At 38.9% G+C, this 19,543-nt stretch overlaps 1 protein-coding gene and 1 pseudogene across 4 annotated transcripts in view; one reads left to right on the plus strand and one right to left on the minus strand.

The window, feature by feature from the left end:
- Window positions 1-19,543, minus strand: part of LOC306650724 (uncharacterized protein) — a 135,370-nt gene that overhangs the window by 106,505 nt on the left and 9,322 nt on the right. The window lies entirely within an intron of this gene.
- On the plus strand, window positions 10,627-14,113 carry LOC306651410 (transcription factor BTF3-like; annotated as a pseudogene). Its single transcript has one exon. The product of its transcript is annotated as a transcription factor BTF3-like (transcript).

The following is a 19,543-nucleotide window of genomic DNA, read 5'->3' on the forward strand; positions in this document are numbered from 1 at the left end:
CAGGCCTGGCTTGGTGACAAGAAAATAAGTCACCATATTTCTGGACACTTCACAAAAACAACAGAAGAGGGTTGTAGCCATGAAGTTATAAAACCCTTATTTACCTTTTAAAAGTTTAGGAAAATTAAATTCACTTGAAAGTGAACAAAATAACCGAATAAAGGATGAAATCAATCATTTCAATAGATAAAGAAAAAATTGACATTCATAATACAAACTCACAACAAACTTCCTGAAGTTGGGAAGCATCTATTAAACATTTTTTAAAAATTCTGCAATGAACACCATACTTAATGGTGAAAGACTAGATGTTTCCCCCCAAGACTGGGAAGAAGGAAGGCAAGGATGCCCGCTCTTGCCATCTCTATACACTGTACTGGAAGTTCTAGCTAAGGCAATCAGACAAGAAAAATAAAAAACACCCAGACTGTAAAGAGTAAAACTGTCTTGATTTGCAGAAGACAAACCCATATGTAGAAAATTCTAAGGAATACATGCATACATGCATAAAACTATTAGAATTAATAAACATCTTCGGCAAGGTCATAGGATATTAAGTATTCAAAAGTCATCTGCATTACTGTTCATGAGCAATGGACAGTTCAAAAGAGAAATTAAGGAAAAAAAAGTCCTTTCACAATAGCATTAAAAAGAGTAAAATACTTAAAAGTAAATTTAACAAAGTAAATATAAGACATGTACATAGAGATTTTAAAAATACTGAGGAGGGAAATTAAGACATAGAGAGTTGCTTCGTGTTCACGAACTGAAATGACTCAGTATTGTTAATATGACAATTCTTCCCAAATTGATAAACAGATCAACACAATCTCTTATCAAAATTCCAAGTTGTTTTTTTTTTTTTTTTTGGTGGAAATTGACAGCCTTCTTGTTGGGAGACAATTTCCTATGCCTACTTTACAGTTCTGCACCATCTAGGTCTTCTGAACAAAGAACATGTTTGAACAGGAAAAACCTTGGAAACCAGAGATTTGGAGATGTATCCCCCCCAAATATGTTTGCTTACGTTTCAAGGTAATAAACCTAAAGACCTTTCACTCCCATCTCCAGAGAAGATTTAATCTGCATTTCAGAATAAAGATAAAGGAAAGCATTCTCTTTAAAGGGGAGGATGGGCAGATGTGCCAGTAAACCTTATATAAGTTCAGAGTCTACTAATGTTGGGGATCCCCTCCTGGGGTGAAACCTACCACATGCTGATAAATATCTGGCCCTCCTTTGTGCTGCACTGTGGAGAACTGGGGCATGGGGAACAGATCCAAGATACTACTCTGGATGCTGTTTTCACCATAAATACATAATAAATCATCTGTGTCCCCCAAGAGGGGGCTTATCTTTTGTAAGTATATGTATGTGAAACTTGTTAGCTTGTAAGCAGGGTAAAGCTCAGACCCCTCAGTTACTGACTTCACACTTGTCCTAAAATAAAATGGAATAGCCCTAGTAGATCCACAACAATCCTGAAAATGAAGGGCAAAGTTGAAGGACTTTCACTTCTCAATTTCAAAACTTATTATAGAGCTCAGATATCAATACAGTTTGGTGCTGACATAAAGACAGACATATAGATCAATGGGTCAAAATTGAAAATCTAGAAGTAAACTATTACGTTTATGGTCAATTTTTGACAAAAGTGCCAAGGTTTTTCAATGGGGAAAGGACAGACTTTTGAACAAATGGTGCTGGGAAAATTAAATCTCCATATGCGCATCATACCTGAAAATGAACTCAAAGCAGATCAGAGACCTAAATGTACAATCTAAATCTATAAAACTTATAACAGAAAACAGAGAGCAAGATGGCAGAATAGAAGTTCCTCTGCTTCTATAATCTTACAACAAGAATTCTGTACCCATCTATGAACAGAAGTGTTTGGGGGAGCTTTGGAATTCACTTAGGAGGCTGTGAAACCTGAGTGGAATCCGAGACTTAGGAGGGTCATTTTGAAAGTGCAGACCCACACCGAGGTGTCAGACCACCTGGTCACTGTCCCAGCTTCAGACCCAGGAACGGACTCATTCCCTAAAGGGCTTGGTTGTAACTCTTTTGGCCTTGAGCCATTTTGTGAAAACCTTTAGTCAAGGGGTACTGGAGGAATCATGCACGTGAGTCCCTTGGCAGACAGGTCAATCAACATCAGTCTAGGTGGTGGATTGGAAAGTTATTCTGTAACTCGGCTCCAGTCCCTCCCAGATTAGCACTGTTTGCACATGGACTCAGAGAGAGACTTGCTTATCTACACCACGAGGACAAGTTTGCTGGCTTTTATGTTCCATAGATTCTTAAAGGAGACGCTCGATTCCAGATCTTCTCAGCTGCAGTCTAGGAGCAATCCCCAAAGGCACAGGGAATTATTGGGAGACACACTGGCTCATGTATTGTCACCGGATCAGGTTTGCCAGCCTGCATCCCACAGCAGATACTTTGTGGGGAGGTATTTGTTTACTGATTCAACCTATTAGTAATTATGGTCTGTTCAGATTTTGTTTCTTCGTGATTCACTTGGCAGGTTATATATTCCTAGAAATTGATCCATCTCTTCTAGGTTATGTAATTGGTTGGCATATAATTATTCATAGTAGTCTCTTGGGCTCCTTTATATTTCTGTAGTATCAGGTGCCATGTCTCCTCTTTCATTTCTGAATTTGGGTCTTTTTTTTCTTAGCCTTGCTAAAAACGTTTGTTGATTTTGTTTCTTTTCAAAAAACCAACACTTACTTTTGTTGATCTGTTGTTTTCCTCCTGGTACCAGGGATTAAACCCAGGGATGTTTAATCACTGGCCACATCTCCAGCCCTTCTAATTTTTATTTTGAAACAGGGTCTTGCTAAGTTGCTTAGGGCCTCACTAAATTGCTAAGGCTGGCTTTGAACTTGGGATCTGCATCAGCCTCCCAAGCCCCTGGAATTACAGGTGTGAGCCTTCATGTCCAGTTCTTTGTTGATCTTTTCTACCATCTTCCTAGCCTCTATTTCATTTACTTCTGCTCTGATCTTTATTATTTCCTTCCTTGCCCTGACTTTGGGCTTGTTTTGCTCTCTTTGTGGCTTTTTGAGGTATAATGTTAGGTTTTAAATTTGAGATCTCTCTTCTTTTTTTGATGTAGGGATTTATTACTCTAAACTTCCTCCTTAGAGCACCTCCTAAATTCTGGTGTGTTATGTTTCCATTTTACTTTGTCTCAAGATGTTAATTTCCTGTGATTTAATCATTCCATAATATAAGCACACATCAAATATCACTTCGTATTCCATAAATATATTCAATTATTATTCATCAATTGAAAATTTTAAAAAACAGGAGAAAATCAGCTGGGCATGGTGGTGCATGTCCATAATCTGCAATTCAGGAGGCTGAGGCAGGAGGATTGCAAGTTCAAGAACAGCCTTGGCAATTTAGAGAGACCCTGTCTCAAAATAAAAAGGATGGGGGGATGTAGTTCCATAGTAAAGCTCCCCTGAACTCAATCCCCCGTGCTGCAAAACAAACATACATCAACAATAAGACAAATGAACAAAACAAAACAAGAGAAAATCTTAATGACCTCAGGAAAAGATGTCTTAGATACAACCTCAAAAGCACGATTCATAAAAGAAGTTAATAAATACAGTACCATTAAAACTTAAAGCTTTTGAACTTCAAGTGACTCTACTAGGAAACTGAAAAGCCAGAAACTGGAAGAAAATTTTTTGCAAATGACATATCTAGATAAAGGACTTACATATTCAGAATATACAAAGAACTCTTACCAATTCAATAATAAACCAATTTCATAAATGGACAAAATCCTGGACTTGTTTACAATATCTTAAGAACATGCATACTAAAAGCATAGATGTGTACACACACTCAATTTCTTTTTTTACTGATGACAGAATTTTTATTTCCAACACAAAAAGTGTTAACAAGCAATAAAATAAATCCGTTACTGTGTACCAATATGAGAAATGAGAGAATGAACAATTGCAACAAAAGCATTCCAGCAGTCTTCTCTCTGAGCCTGACAGCAGGACTATTCAACCTGTTTTCCTAAATATTCCATCATCAAACCTACCGTTTACCCACTTTTCCACTGACCTTTGGGTCAAGTATTCTTTTGTTTTTTTGACAATGTCAATAATTAATTTAAATATAAATGAAATAGATATTGTAACTAAAAGTATAAATGTTCAACAAGGGTAAAAAGCAAGCAATGACTATATGCTCTATAAATATGTCATACTTTTTTAAATATTAATACACCAATAGGTTAAAAGCAAAAGATGAAGAAAGCAAGCATGAGAAATCTGAAGTGGAGCTATTGATATAAAATAAATTTCAAGAAAAAGTATTTTTAGAGATTAAGAGGAACATTTCCTAACCATAATAGGGTAACTTCTTCAAGAAAGTATAATAATCCTAAATGACACACTCACAATTTCAAGGAAGAATTAAAGGCACTGATCTGCAACTCATTCAATTCCTTTATAAGGGGGATAATCTTAATGGAAAGAAAATAATGCACATTTATGATTCCTGATAAATTAGTATTTATTTCTACTACCATAATTTGTGCTTTTTTTTTTTTTTCTTTTTTTTTTGTACCGGGGATTGAACCCAGGGACGCTTAACCACTGAGTCACATCCCCAGCCCTTTTTTATATTTTATTTAGAGACAGGGTCTCACTGAGTTGCTTAGTGCCTAAGTTGCTGAGGCTGGCCTCAAGTTTGCAATCCTCCTGCCTCAGCCTCCTGAGCTGCTGGGATTACAGGCCTGCACCACCATGCCTGGTTCATAATTTGTGCTTTCTATTTTGCATGCCTTTTCTTTATCCTAGCCCCTCATTTCATGCCAACAAGTGCTTTACTTTTTCCTTCCTTTCCCCTCTTCTGGTCTGTACTCTTGTCATCTCTTTCTTCTTTTAGTTATTTCTCTTAGATTTTTAAGATACTTGGTTTGAAGCCAGAAGTTTATCTATATCTCTATCATCCTCTGACAAATGCATGGGCAATTTTCCCTCTCAGTTTTACATGTTATTGGTAATATTTTAAATTCTACCTTGTTTTTAATACACTCAAATGAATCATTATGGTCATTTCTGTTATTTTTGTAGTCAAAGACTATAGATTTATCTAAATTTATGTAAATCTAGATTTTAAATCTAGATAAATTTGAATAGATTTACCTGAATAGATTTAAATCTAAATTTATTTCTTTTTATTAGATTTATCGAAATCTAAATCTAGATTTTAACTCTAGATTTATCTGGCATGTTTACCAATTTCTTTCCCACATATTTATCCATTTATTTGTTCATCATTGCTTCTCCTATTCTATCCTCTCCTTCAGGATTCAAAATATTTCTAAGGTGAATCCTTTAGAGGTCCTCAGGATGGCAGTCTCAGAGTGATAAGTTCCTTCCGTCTTTTTCCGAAAAATGTCTTTATTTTGCCTTTGTTTCAAAGCAAAATTCAGTCCTAGAGTGTGGCAGCTATGAAAATATGCCACACAGATCTTTTGCTACAGAGAGCACAACTGACAGATGGCCTCAGCTGCTGCACTCTGAATCTACCACCGCGTTAGCATGGAGACCACACTTCACAAAGGCTGCTCTCGGCTGATGACTAAGCTCGGCAAGGATTACAAGGCAGACCCATTTCTGCAAGGCGTGGCTCCTGTGACTCCTCCGATGGGCTACTTGGGCTGGGGTTGCCTCATCGGCCCGGCCAAGCCTTTCAGAACTGTCCTGCATTCTGCACAATCTGCATAAGCAACCCTCCTCTGCAGGCTGCCTGAGAACTCTTCCCATCTCCTGGGAAGAGCAGCATCTCCCTCACCAATCCCTGCATGTCCAACCCCATCTTGGCTTCTGCTGTCAGAGGGCCCAGACTAACACACGCTTTGTAAATTAAAACCACACAAAATGCATTACAGTGAGAAAAGTCTCAGTTCCTCCCTTGCCCCCATCTACCAAAACCTTACCACGAGCCCATTCAAATGATGTACCATTTTTTTTATCAATTTATTTTTTGTGAACTTTTTGAATCTGTTATAGAAATGAAATATAAGTACATAGTCTTATTTTCCTCTTTCTTGGGCAAAAGGTAGCCTACTATGAACATAGCTCTTCAACATTTTATCTTCCAGGTCTCTTAAATTTGTTTAAATGTTGTTAATCATTGTGTCACTCCATGTCACAGCATTCAAGAAAATTTCCTTCAATCTAGTTTATTCTCTTTTTAGCTCATCTAATCTGCTTTCCAATTATCCATGAAATTGCCTTCTAGTGCCTGCTTGTTTTTTGGTATCAAGGATTGAACCCAGGGGCACTTAACCACTGAGTCACATCTCCAGCCCTTTTGATTTTTTGAGACAGGGCCTCACTAAATTGCTGCGGCAGGCTTTGAACTTGCAATCCTCCTGTCTCAGCCTCCCAAGTTGCTAGGATTACAGGCATGCGCCACCATGCTCTGCTGAGTGCCTGCTTTTTAGTCTCCACATTTCTGATTTTTCCTTATCTTTTTCTTTTTTCATATTACCTATTCTTTGCTTAGTATTTCAATCCTTTTAGCTTTCTAAGGGTCTAAGCTACAGTGATTTTTATATTCCCTTTCAAATCTTATCCTATTAAGTCAGCTTTCCCTCACTGTGAATCAATATACCTGACAAGAACAGCTTAGAGGAGGAAAAGTTTATTTGGGCTACTGGTTTCAGAGGTCTCAGTCCATGGCTGACTGATTCTGTGGGTCTGGGCCCAAGGTGACGACAGCACATCATGGTGGCTGGGCGTGGAGGAAGAAGGCTGCTCAGCTCATGTAGCCAGGAAACTCGAGGGACAGCACATCCACGAGAGGAGCCTGAGACAAATATATACTCCCCAAGGCATACCCACAGTGGTCCACTTCCTCCAACCATGCCCCCCTGCCTTCAGTTACCACTCAGTCCATTCAAACTATTAACCCACCAAGTGGATTAATCCACTGATTAAGTCGCCGCTCTCATGATGTAATCACTTCACCTCCTAACATTCCTGCATTAATACAAGTGGTTTTGGGGATACCTCATATCCAAACCATGTGACCTATTATTTCTGGTTTGGGGGCTCTAAATCCTTCTGCATAGTGTGTCTGCTGATTTCTGTTTGTTTCTTTGTGAGGTTTAAAATGTTTTATCAGAAGTTCGAGAGTGGTGGGGGGTTGTTTCTATGGGAATTCAATGTAATCAGGGCCCTTTGCATTTACTTTTGCCAGGTGTTATCAATTAGGGTCCCAGCAGGCAATCGAAACCACACCAGAAAGTTGAACATAATTAATGCCAAGAATTATTAACTAGTTAAAGGTGGTCACTAAAAGCATAAAAGAAAACTTGAAAGAATAGAGGAATAGCATTTCAAGGAGCAGCTGCTCCTCTAGAGTTGAGGAGACAGAACCAGGGAAGGCAGACACAGGAGCACTGCCCATTGTCCCAGCCCAGGCTGATTCAGATCTCCTTCCACCGCAGGCTGCTGTTTGTTGGATGGTGGAAAAATTCTCGGAGGCACAAAAGGGCAGAGCTGGGCCACAGCTCGCAGGCCAAGGCGGGAGATCAGGCAGCTTGCTCACCTGATCAGGCAGGTGCTGGGGTGCTGGGGTGGTGAGCAGGGAACTGCCTGTTGGGGTGCATGCCACTGGGTCTCCTGTACAGTGCTGGCAAGGACGTCACCTGCTGGGATTCTGGCGAAACCTGCTGGACGGTGGGTGCCGCTCAATCTCCTGCATACCACTGGCAATTGCACCACAGATTTCTGGAAAAGTAAACATACCAGACCAGAAAGCAAAGCTCCTGTCTCTGCTGGGCTTTGCACTGTTCCTCCAGCACCCTCACCTGACAAAGCTCGACATTGCGCTAGCTGGCAAAGGAGAAATGTTTCAAAGGCTCAAAGTCACAAAGCAGGGCAGAGAAGGATGGATCTGGAGCTGCAAGGGGACAATTAATAATAATACAATTAATAATTCGCATATCAGGTTCTTGAGGAGGGGATCAGGATCAGTTTTTTAATGTTGACTTTTAGAGTTTTAGGATTATCAAAACACGAATAGTATAAATTTGGACTTCAAGCCCACAGCTGCTAGATCCCTAAAATTTTGATTTTTGATTTTTGAAGAGACATTTCTAACTTCTAAAGCTTCCCATATAACGTTGCCGGGAGTAAAGGAGACCCCACTCCTACGTGGTACTGTTACAGAGCTATAATAATGTCTACACAAAAATCCTTATGTTTCAGTGCCAAAAGAGCTATGCTAAAGATTAATTCAGGTAACTGAAACTTATTTAGAACCTCTCATTGCTTACAATACCAAATTCATTATATGTAACAAAAATCCAAAGACAGAATAACAAAGTATCTCAAAGAAACAAGCATGCAATCAAGAAAGAAAACACACTTCCCAAATGGAAGAAACAGTAGCAAACTGACGATGACTTTAAAAGTCAGCATAAGGACTGGGGAGATAGCTCAGTCAGTAGAGTGCTTGCCTTGTAAACACAAAGGCGCTGGGTTCGATCCCCAGCACCCCCCCAAAAAAAAGTCAGTATAATATCCTCAGGAATAGTCTAGAGAAAAGTGCATGAAGAGATGGTTGTAACTAGAGCTTTTGGAAATGAAATGAAATATATGATCATTGAAATGAAAAGAAAACGCAAGAGATAAGCTAAAAAGGGTAGTGGACATATCTGAGGATGATGTTAAAAATCTTTACTGCTCTGCGTGCTGTGGTACATGCCTGTAATCCCAGCAGCTCTGGAGGCTGAGGCAGGAAGATTGCAAGTTCAAAGCCAGCCTCAGCAACTTAGCGAGACCCTGTCTTTAAATAAAATACAAAAAAATGGCTGGGAATGTGGCTCAGTAGTTAAGTACTCCAAGGTTCTATTCCTGGTACACACACACACACACACTTTACTGAGTAATACAGCACAGGTATCAAGCAATCCCAATATACACCTAACCAATAAGCCTCAGAAGAGTATGTCCTAACAATGAGTACTGGCATAATCTCAGCTTTAAACACAAATGAGATTGAGCCAGGAGATTTTTTTTCCAGAGTGTAATGCACAGAGGCAAAGAAATGAAAAGTAAAAGATACATATCAAAAGACACGGAAGATGGATCCAAAAGTTTAAATATCCACATGATACTGACTCTTCATGGATAAACAGAGATAATGGAAAGGAGGGAATAAAGAAATACCAGAATGTTACTGGAGCTCAGGAAGGTAAGAGTCTTTAGGCTACTTGGGTCTGCCAACTGCACAGATTTCTCTGCCCCCCCCCCCCTTTTAACAAAATTCCCCACTTATTCATATTATTATAACATTTTAGATCTTAAAATTTAAAGAAAATCCTAAAACTTTCAGAGGAAAAATAAACTGGTTACCTATAAAGAAAAGAACGTGAAATTGGCAACAATAGACGCTATGAGACAGTATATTGAAAGTTCGGAGGGAAAATTATTTTGATTCTAGAATTCTATACCTAGCTTCACTAGCATTCAACCTTGAGTGTGAAATGAAAACATTTTTTGCTTATTTAGCATCTCTAAACTTTTCCTCAGACCCTGTCAATTGCAAAATTATTCAGTGCTTTGATATGTAAACTATTTTTGAAAGAGGTATTTGAAGGTAGGGTATGGCAACATAAAAATGAATCAAGAGGGAAGAAAAAAGAAAACAAATGAAGTAAATATTGTTGCATACTGTTAAAAAAAAAAAAAAAAAGTCCAGATCAATTCTTGGGTTATCTCAGTATGTGAGGGGCATAGGTAGAACATGGAACTGAATAACTGAAGGTCTGCTAAGGCTCTTCTTTTATTGGAGTGGGGTTTGGAGTTAGAGTCATTGATGCTGCATGTTTGTGAAAAATAAATTTGAATAATGAAACAGGAACAACTATATGACACAAAGAGAATTACTCAGTAAATTTTTCATAGTTGTATTTACATTCTGGCCTGTTAAGTGGGCCTATCTGAAAATGGTCTTCCTATTCTTAGGATCTTTTATCCTAGTTTGGACACAGGCTATTGGAAAAATTGAAGCTAACATTTACTGAGCACTTACTAGGTGCCAAAGACTTTTTTAAAGTATATCATACGTATTATTTCATTTAAACCCAATAAAACATAAGATAGGGAAAAGGGTTATTATTCCTGTTTTACTGGTGAGAAAACTGAGGTATAGGGTAGGTAAATAACTTGCTCAAAGAAGTCACGATTTGAACCCCGGTGATTTGATTTCTAATCTTTTTCTGATGTACTCCGTTGTTTGCATATGATAGAGCCTTCACTTTGCTTTTACAATTTGCAATTTACAATTGTTTTGGGGGCTGGGGATGTAGCTCAGTGGTAGAGTACTGTCTAGCATGTGCAAGGCCTGGAGTTCACTCTCCAGTACTACAAAATGAAACAAGCAAACCAAAACACCGTTTTGAGCACCTCTGAATTCTAAGGCAGTGGGTGAGAAAGGTACAGGTGGAGGAGAGGGTATAAGGGTGAATAAGACACCATTTCTACCTGAATTTATCCATTTGCAGTCAGGGGTCTGCAGTGTGGCACCCTGTCAAGTGAGTGGGTTTTGGCATTTGACAGTGCTGGTGTCGGCAACCACACAATGGTGACACAATACCTATCTCACTGGGTGGTTGTGAACATTGAGCTACCCTGTGTGAAGTACTCAAGTTATTGTTACTTTGGACGATAACATGCCTTGGAGTTCACCAATAATTTCCATTTGGGGAGATGAGGGAACACTTCATGGAAGATAATATCTGAGCTGGGTTGTAAAGAACCAACAAAATGTTCAATATGTAGAAATGGGAAAAGGGGTCCATTATGGCTGAGCTAACAGCGTGAGCAAATGCATGTTAGTGAGAAATGAAATTGGGTCACATCGTATAGTACACTAAAATGATAGTCAATAGGCCTGAATGGTAGCTTTGATTTGTATTTTGGTGAAATAAATGGAACAAGATTTTGAACTTCCCAGACAGAATTACTTTTATTTCCTTCCTAATTTTTCTGTCCTGTGTCCCATTGAATAGACCTAACAGCAAAAACATTCCACGTGTTTCCCATGGGCTGGTGGACTAAGCCAACATCTGTTCCCATCTGCCTTACTCTCACCTGGTCTCCATTATAAGGGCTCCAAAAGCCTTTGTTTCCCAGCCTCCTTTGCACCTAATAGTGGCTATACTACACTGTGTCTGACTAATGAACTACAAGCAGAAATCTGTTGGAGGGCTTCTGGGAACGTTTTGCTTTTGAAAGGACAAATACTCTGGGACCATTTCTTTGCTTCTGTTTCATGCTAAATGTGGAGCTGCAGCAACTATCTCACGGCCATGAAGTTACTGAGCGAAAGATCCTGACACAGTTGAGACACGGAACCATTTCCCAGCAGTTGCTAATCTCCGGGACATCTTGATGTATGAGAAAAACGAATCCCTGCCCACCGTTAGCCAGATTTTCTGTTCTTGTGGCCCAACTCAGTCCTGAAACAATGGGAGATATGGGGGCTTTGAGAATTTCAAAAAATAAAGCAGAATTGGTTTTCACTTAGGCTAGATTTCATTTATTCTGTTTTTCTTGAGTCACAGCCAACAGTCCTAATGATTTTGAAACACAATCTAGTATTTGGCTGAGGTCAGTCTAGGACTGGGCAAGTTTGTAAATGGGCAGTGACAATTACATAACAGAGACAGATGGGCCAAGGTTCAGAGCCACTACTCATCAATGCAGGTATCTGCATGGTCTCCTAAATCTATTTATTATTTGTTCTATCTAGAAAAGTGTTCTGTTGTCAAAGAGAAAATGCTTTGACATTAAATCATGACCTACAATGTCAGAATAATTGAATACAACATCCATAAAGAGGAAGTAACAGAGTGATGTGGAAATTCAGTATGACAGAACTGTTACTTTGCTGCCAAATATAAGGCAATGCCATCTAACTTTTCTGCTGTGAAAAAATGGTTATACAATGATTCCCAGGGGATGATAAATGTTTAACCCAATGTCACTTTTCAGGGTACAGACTCATGCACGTGTACTTTTCTATCTTGTGACCCTCAAAGTCGACTAGTTTGGATTCGATACAGTCTAGGTTTCAGGACAGAAGATACATTTCTGGTGATTGGATTAGCAAAAAGATAAAGCTTTGTGAAATTAAGAACATATTTACAAATGAGATTACTGAAGAACTGACCTTCGGTAAATTTAGTGACTATGCTGCTATTCTGCTACCTATCATTCAACAGTATCTGAAATTCAACAATCTTTTGATAACATTCAAAGGAACTAATTTTGGCATCCTTCACCTGTATCAAAGCAAAACTCAAGTCATAATCTGTATTTTTTTGAGGACCACTCTTTTCTCTCAAAGCTTTACTTTTTGCTTAGAATTTGGAGTTTCCTTCTCCTCTGGCTCTATCTTGTTCAAAAATTTCTAGAAACAATGGGCTAAATTTGGGGGAGGTCAAAATGAATTCTGTACAAATCTCTCCCCTGGCTGGGCACGGTGGAGAGAGCTGTACAGAATATATAACAGGCTTGGGCTGGGATTGTAGCTCAGAGGTGGAGCACTTGCCTAGCATGTGTGGGACACTGGGTTCAGTTCTCAGCACCGCATATAAATAAGTAAAATAAAGGTCCACTGACAACTGAAAAAATATTTTAAAAACAGAATATATAACAGGCTCTATAATCAGACTTTATAGTATACTTTTACATTAGAAGCCAGGTGTATCTGAATTAAACTAAGGCAACAGGTCTCATCCCCAATCTGAAAGGTTCAGATCCGGACACGGCAGTATGAGCTAAACTACCTACATTCTTAAAGAAATTTCCTTGTTGTTGATCAAGTAAATGTTAAGTTCAGTTCCCAAGGAACCAACTGGTTTATCACAAGGAATCTGTACTAAAGGAAGTTGGGCAGAAAGTGAATTCAAACTTGAACTGCTATCTTGTGTCCCCACGTGAGTGTGCCTCATCTTAGCTGGTCCACCTGAGACCCCCTGAGCACCAACCCCAGCCCCCTGCACAACCCCATTTCCACTGACAAGATGAAAGAAACTATTATGAACCAGGAAAAACTCACTCAACTTCCGGCACAAATACACATTGGTGGGAAAGGAACTTCTCACGGAAAAGTGGTTCAGACAACAGCTACAGCAGATAATAAAAACTTTCAGTTCTCCTTAAAGAAGGTATGAGGAAACAATATCTGTGGTTATTGAAGAGGTGAGTATGTTTACAAACCAAGAAACTGTGGTCCACTTTAACCACCCTAAAGTTCAGGCATCTCTGGCAGCAAATGTCTTCACCATTACAGGCCACGCTGAGACAACGCAGCTGACGGAAATGCTACCCAGCATCTTCAACCAGCTGTTGGTAGACAGTCTGACTAGCTGAAGGAGACTGGCTGAAGCTCTGCCCGAACAATCTGTGGATGGAAAAGCACCATTTGCTGCTACTGGAGAGGAGGATGAAGGTGGAATTCCAGATCTTGTGGAGAATTTTGATGAGGCTTCTAAGAATGAGGTAAAGTGAACTGTTCAACTTCTGAAGATAAAAACTGAAGAAATTACTGGGAGCAGTTATTTTATATTATGATCGGGGTCTTTTTGTTTGTTTTGTTTTGTTTTTTGGCACCAGGAATTGAACCCAGGGGTGCTTAACCACTGAGCCACATCCCCAGCCCTATCTTGAATTTTATTTAGAGATAGAGTCTTGCTAAGCTGCTGAAGCTGGCTCTGAATTCTCGATCCTCCTGCCTCAGCCTCCTGAGCCACTTGGATTACAGGCATGCACCACTGTGCCTAGCATATTTGGAGGTTTTTAAAGGAGATTTGAGGCTTTGGCTCCAGTTTCTATCCCATCTTTACAGTTTTGACAGAATTATGGCATAGGCAGGTAGAAAATGCACTAGAAACTTCCTTAGCTACATATTTAAATTTTTCCCACCAACTTGGTATAAAGCCCAAGGAACTAAGATCAGCATACTATAAAGATACCAGAATACTGTTTTACTAAAAATATTGTTTAGTTGTAGATGGACACAATGCCTTTATTTTATTTATTCATTTTTATGTGGTGCTGAGGATGGAACCTAGTGCCTCACCCATGCTGGGCGAGCGCATCACCACCGAGCCACAACCCCAGCCCAATACTCATGTTTTTTGGTGGCATAATTCCCAATAGGTAAGTCATGGAATCAGTCCTTGTTCCCATTAACAGATAAATAGATAAAGAAATGTGGTATACATACGCAATGGAGTATTATTCGGCACACAAAAGAACAAAATCATATCATTTGCATGAAAATGGATGGAACTAGAGAACATCAAGTTAAGTGAAATAAGCCAGACTCAGAATGACATGAATCACATGCTTTCTCTCATATGTGGAATCTAGAAAATACCAAGATGACATGAAAGTAGAAGGGAGACTCTTACAGAAAAGGAAGGGGATCGGGGGAGGGAAGGATAAGTAGGGTAATGGGGGGGGGGATGTGGAAACAATCAAAATATGTTACATGCATGTTTGAACAGCCACAGTGAAATTCATTACTCTGTATAATTAATATGGACTAATAAAAAATAAAATGATAATAAAGAAGTTTTCCCACCAATGCTGGTTTAAAAATTAGTCAATTTATCTCTGCTTTGGTATTGTGACTGAGTACTCTAGTTAATGTGCTGTTAATCAGCACTAGCAGAACAGAAGGGACTGGCATCCTCTCTTGGGGTATAACACAACTAATTTATAAGGATAGTCCAAATTGCCCCAGCAGCAAGAACACAGTAGGCACAGCAGGGGCACTGGCAAACTTCCAGTACCTTTTGTTTTCTATCTTAGAGTATAACAGGATTGCCCCTGATTGACAAGGCGACTGGAACCCAGAAAGAAAATACCTTTGTGGGAGCTTTTGGACCAATCTGTGTGCTAGCATGTGAGTACATTCCCTTTAACCCGAAAGCACGCAGTCACTGCAATGAACCTCATGTTTATTTTACACACAAGGAACCAAGGAAGACTGAACGCCTTTGATTTGTTAGACCCTTCCAGCCCCACAATCTTAATTTACAACAGGTCTGAGTTACTTAAGTGTGGAGAATGCTGAAACAAACCTCCTAGCATTTCTCTTAATTTCCTTTTTTATAAGGTGAAGGAGCAAATTTTTGTTGAGGCCATTCCAGGAAATGCAAAGATAGCTTAGGCATGAAAGACATCTTTAACAGTTTTATTATTTCATATTCAGGGTCTGATAAGGGAAAGACAGAGTCAAGACCTGTCAGGAGGCAGAAGACACTAACATAAGTGGTTGCTTTAAAAAACCTAACACAGTTATAAATATTTTAAAACCACAGTAATGCTTAACTGTTTTTCAGGAACTTACTTAAAAATGAGAAACTTTTGTCAAAATTATTCAAGAGTTTTCTAGAAGTACAAAGGAGTAAAAAGAGTATTTTGGGTCTTAACAAAATATGTCCTATGACATTGAAAATGGATCATGATGGGAACCTCGATTATCCAGGTAGAGAATCACTGAGCTATTGTATGAAGAAGAAAACCCAAATCTAGTTTAACATTTTAAAAATCATCTACACAATAATTTGCAAAGTATATTTATATACCTTTTAAAATAAATCTATCAATATTAAATATACCCTTAATTATTTCTGCCATAACTACATTTTAAAAAATATTCTTAATATATATAATATATAAAATTATATTATATATTATATTTCATATTATATTTTATATATTATTATATATCATATTATATTATATAATTATATATTATATATATATAATATATATATAATTAGTATTTTTTTTTTTTTTTTTGGTACCGGGGATTGAACCCAGGGGCACTTAACCACTGAAACACTGAGACACATCTCCAAGTGCTTTTTATTTTTTATTTTGAGACAGGATCTTACTAAGTTGCTTAAGGCCTCGCTAAGTTACAGAGGTTGGCTTTGAACTTGCAATCCTCCTGCCTCAGCCTCCCAAGCAGCCGGGATTATAGGCATGTATCACTGTGCTCAGCAATATACTTTTATATATAGGTAAAATTCACATCAGAAAAAATTAAAGTGCACAATTCAGCAGCATTTAGTGCATTCATAGTATTGTACGACCATTACATCTACCTGGTTCCAAAACATTTTCACCTTCCCAAAAGAAAGCCTTACACCTTTAAGCAGTCACTCCCCACTGTGCCGTCTCCCTGGTAACCACTAAGCTGCTTTTTGTCTCTAAGGATTTACCTATTCTGAGTAGTTCACGCAAATGGCCTCATGCAATATGCGACCTATTATGCCTGGCTTCTTTCGGGGAGCCTGTTTTCAAGGTTTATCCACGTTGTAGCATGTATCAATATTTCATTTCTTTTTTAATGGTTGAATAATATTCCATTACACAGATATACCACCTTTGTTTATCTAGTCATTGGCTGGTGGACATCTGGGGTGTTCCCATCGTTTGGATATTGTAAAGAGTGCTGCTATGAGCATTTTTATGTTGGTATGTGTTTGTTTGGCTGTTTTTAATTCTTTTGGGGAAAATGTACATATGCACATATATACCTATTCATATTCATGAGCAAAATTGCTGGGTCATATGGTAATTACATGCTTCACTTTTTTAAGAACTGGCAACCTCTCTTCCCCCAGCAGCTGTACCATTTTACATTCCCACGCTCAATGTATCAGGGCTCCAATTTCTTCACCACCTCACCAATACTTATTATTTTTTGGGTTTTGTTTTATAATAGCCATCCTAATAGGCGCAAAGGGGCACCTCATTGTGGCTTTGACCTGTATTTTCCTAATGACTGGTGATGTTAAAGCATCTTACGTGGGATTACTGGCCATTTGTGTATCTTTTTTACAAAAATGTCTATTCGAGTCCTTTGCACATTTTTAGGTGGGTTACCTTTTGTTAGGTTGTAAGAGTTCTATATGTAGTCTGGATATTTGACCCTTATATGATTTGCAAATATTTTGTGACATTCTATAAGTTGTTTTTTCACTCTGTTGATTGATACTGTCGTTTGTTGCACAAGATTCCAATATTAATTTTTTTGTTATACTGATTTTGCTTTAGGTTTCAGATCTAAGAACTCATTGCCACATTTGAGGGCATGAGATTTAACCCTATGTTTTCCTTTTTCTTTTTTTGTGGGGGGATACCAGGATTGAACTTGAGGCCACTTGACCACTAAGTCACATTCCCAGCCCTTTTTTATATTTTATTTAGAGTCAGGGTCTCACTGAGTTGCTTAGGGCCTCACTGTTGCTGAGGTTGGCTCTGAACTTGAGATCTCCTGCCTCAGCCTCCTGAGCTGCTAGGATTACAGGTGTGTGCCACCGTGCCCAGCCCTGTTTTCTCTTAAAACTATAAAGCTGCAGCTCTTGTATTTACATGTTTGACCCACTTTTGTATATGGCATAAGGTAAAGGTCCAATTTCATTCTTTTGCATGTGAATCATCAACTGTCCAGCACCATTTGCTAACAAGACATCTCCCCCCATTGAATGGTCTTGGCATCTTGTCAAAAATCAATTGGCCAAACAGGTAAATGAAAAAAATTCTTAACATCACTAATCATCAGGGCGATGCAAATCAAAACCACAATGAGGTATTACCTCACTCTAGCCGAATGGCTATTACTAAAAAGACAAACAATAACAAGTATGGGCACCAATGTAGACAAAAGCAATGGCTTTCATACTACTTGCGGGAATGTCAATTAACTCAGTCATAAAGGAAAACAGTCTGGAGTTTCCTCGAAAAAATTCAAAATAGTACTACCATACGAACAGCAATCCCCTTACTGGGTACACAATGAAAGGACATAAAATCAGTAAGTTGAAGTACTGTCTGTACTCTTACGTTTTTTGCAGCACTATTTATGACAGTCAATAAAAATGGAATCAACCTAAGTGTTCATCAGCTGATGAATGTATAAGGAAAATGTGGCATATATGCACAATCGGATACTATTCAGTTATAAAAATGATGAAATTCTGCCACTGTGACATGGATGGAACTGGAAGTTACTAAATGAAATAAGCCAGGCACAGAAGGACAAACACAAGTGGAATCTAAACCAAGTTAATCTCACAGAAGTTCCAAGTTGAATAGTGGTAAACAGGCTGAGGAGAGTAGGGGGCTGGGCGATGTGGAAGTTAATCAAGAGGTACTAAGCTCCAGTTAGGAAAAATAAGTTCTGGTGTTCTATTGCACAGTAGGGTGGCTACAGATAATGACACTGTGTAGCAAATTTTCAAAAAGTTACAAAAAAGGATACTGAATGTTTTTACTGCAATGATGTTTGATTTGAATGTTATACAATGTGTACACACATTGAAACATCACATAGTAACCATAAATGTATGCAATTTTGTGAGTCAAGAAATTCATTGGTAGGCTGGGGCTATAGCTCAGTTGGTAGAGTGCTTGCCAAGCATGTACAAGGTCTTGGGTTCAATTCCCAGCACCTCCCCCCGCCAAAAAAAAAAAAAAAATCATTGGCCATAGATATATGGGCTTATTTATGGACTTTAAATTTTATTTCATTGATTTATATGTTTTTGTTTGCTTTAGTGACTTTTCAAAACCATTTTGGTAAAGTTTGTATTGTTCGTCACGTGGCACTGAAGTCTCTGGTCTGTTAGCTTATGGTTAAGTCTTTGGACAGTGTTTCCTGAAATAGTGCCAAAAACAGGAGGAGGAGGAGGGAGAATACACAAACACTCTCTCAGTCCTTGTAGACTGGCTCTGTGTTGGGGTACTCCTTTGATGGTGGGCCAGGTCACCTAAAATCTTGGTCTTAATCTTTATATCTTGATGTTTGGAGCCTGGCGACCAGTCAGAGGTGAATGCTTAGGGTCTTTTCAGAACATGGAACAAGCTCTGGGCATGAATGTGGCCTTTTTTCTTCTCTTTTCAGTATTAGGGATCAAACCTAAGGGCAGTCTACCACTGAGCTACACCACCAGACTTTTTATTCTATATTTTGTGACAGTGTATTGCTAAGCTGCTGAGGCTGGCCTCCCAACTTGTGGTCCTCCTGCCTCAGCCTCCCAAGTTATTGGGATTATAGGCTTACGCTACCACACCAGGCATGAATGTGGCTTTCTTGATTCCCAGGTATAAGTGGGAGTTTTTTTGGAGGGGGTACTAGGGATTGAATTCAAGGGCACTTGACTACTGAGCCACATCCCCAGACCTATTTTGTATTTTATTCAGAGATAGGGTCTTGCTGAGTTGCTTAGCACCTCACGTTTGCTGAGGCTGGCTTTGAACTCGTGATCCTCCTGCCTCAGCCTCCTGAGCAGCTGGCATTACAGGCGTGCGGCTAAGTGGGAGCTTTAAAAGTCCTTAGTCCCCCACATATCCCCTTTCTCAATCTTTTCCTACCTAGGTCTTTCAGTCTGTTTATCGTTTTGATTATTGTACCCTATCCCAGATTATGACAATCAATATTTGTGCCTCTGAAT

The sequence above is a fragment of the Sciurus vulgaris genome (assembly GCF_902686455.1).
Source record: "Sciurus vulgaris genome assembly, chromosome: X".
Lineage (NCBI taxonomy): Eukaryota > Metazoa > Chordata > Mammalia > Rodentia > Sciuridae > Sciurus > Sciurus vulgaris.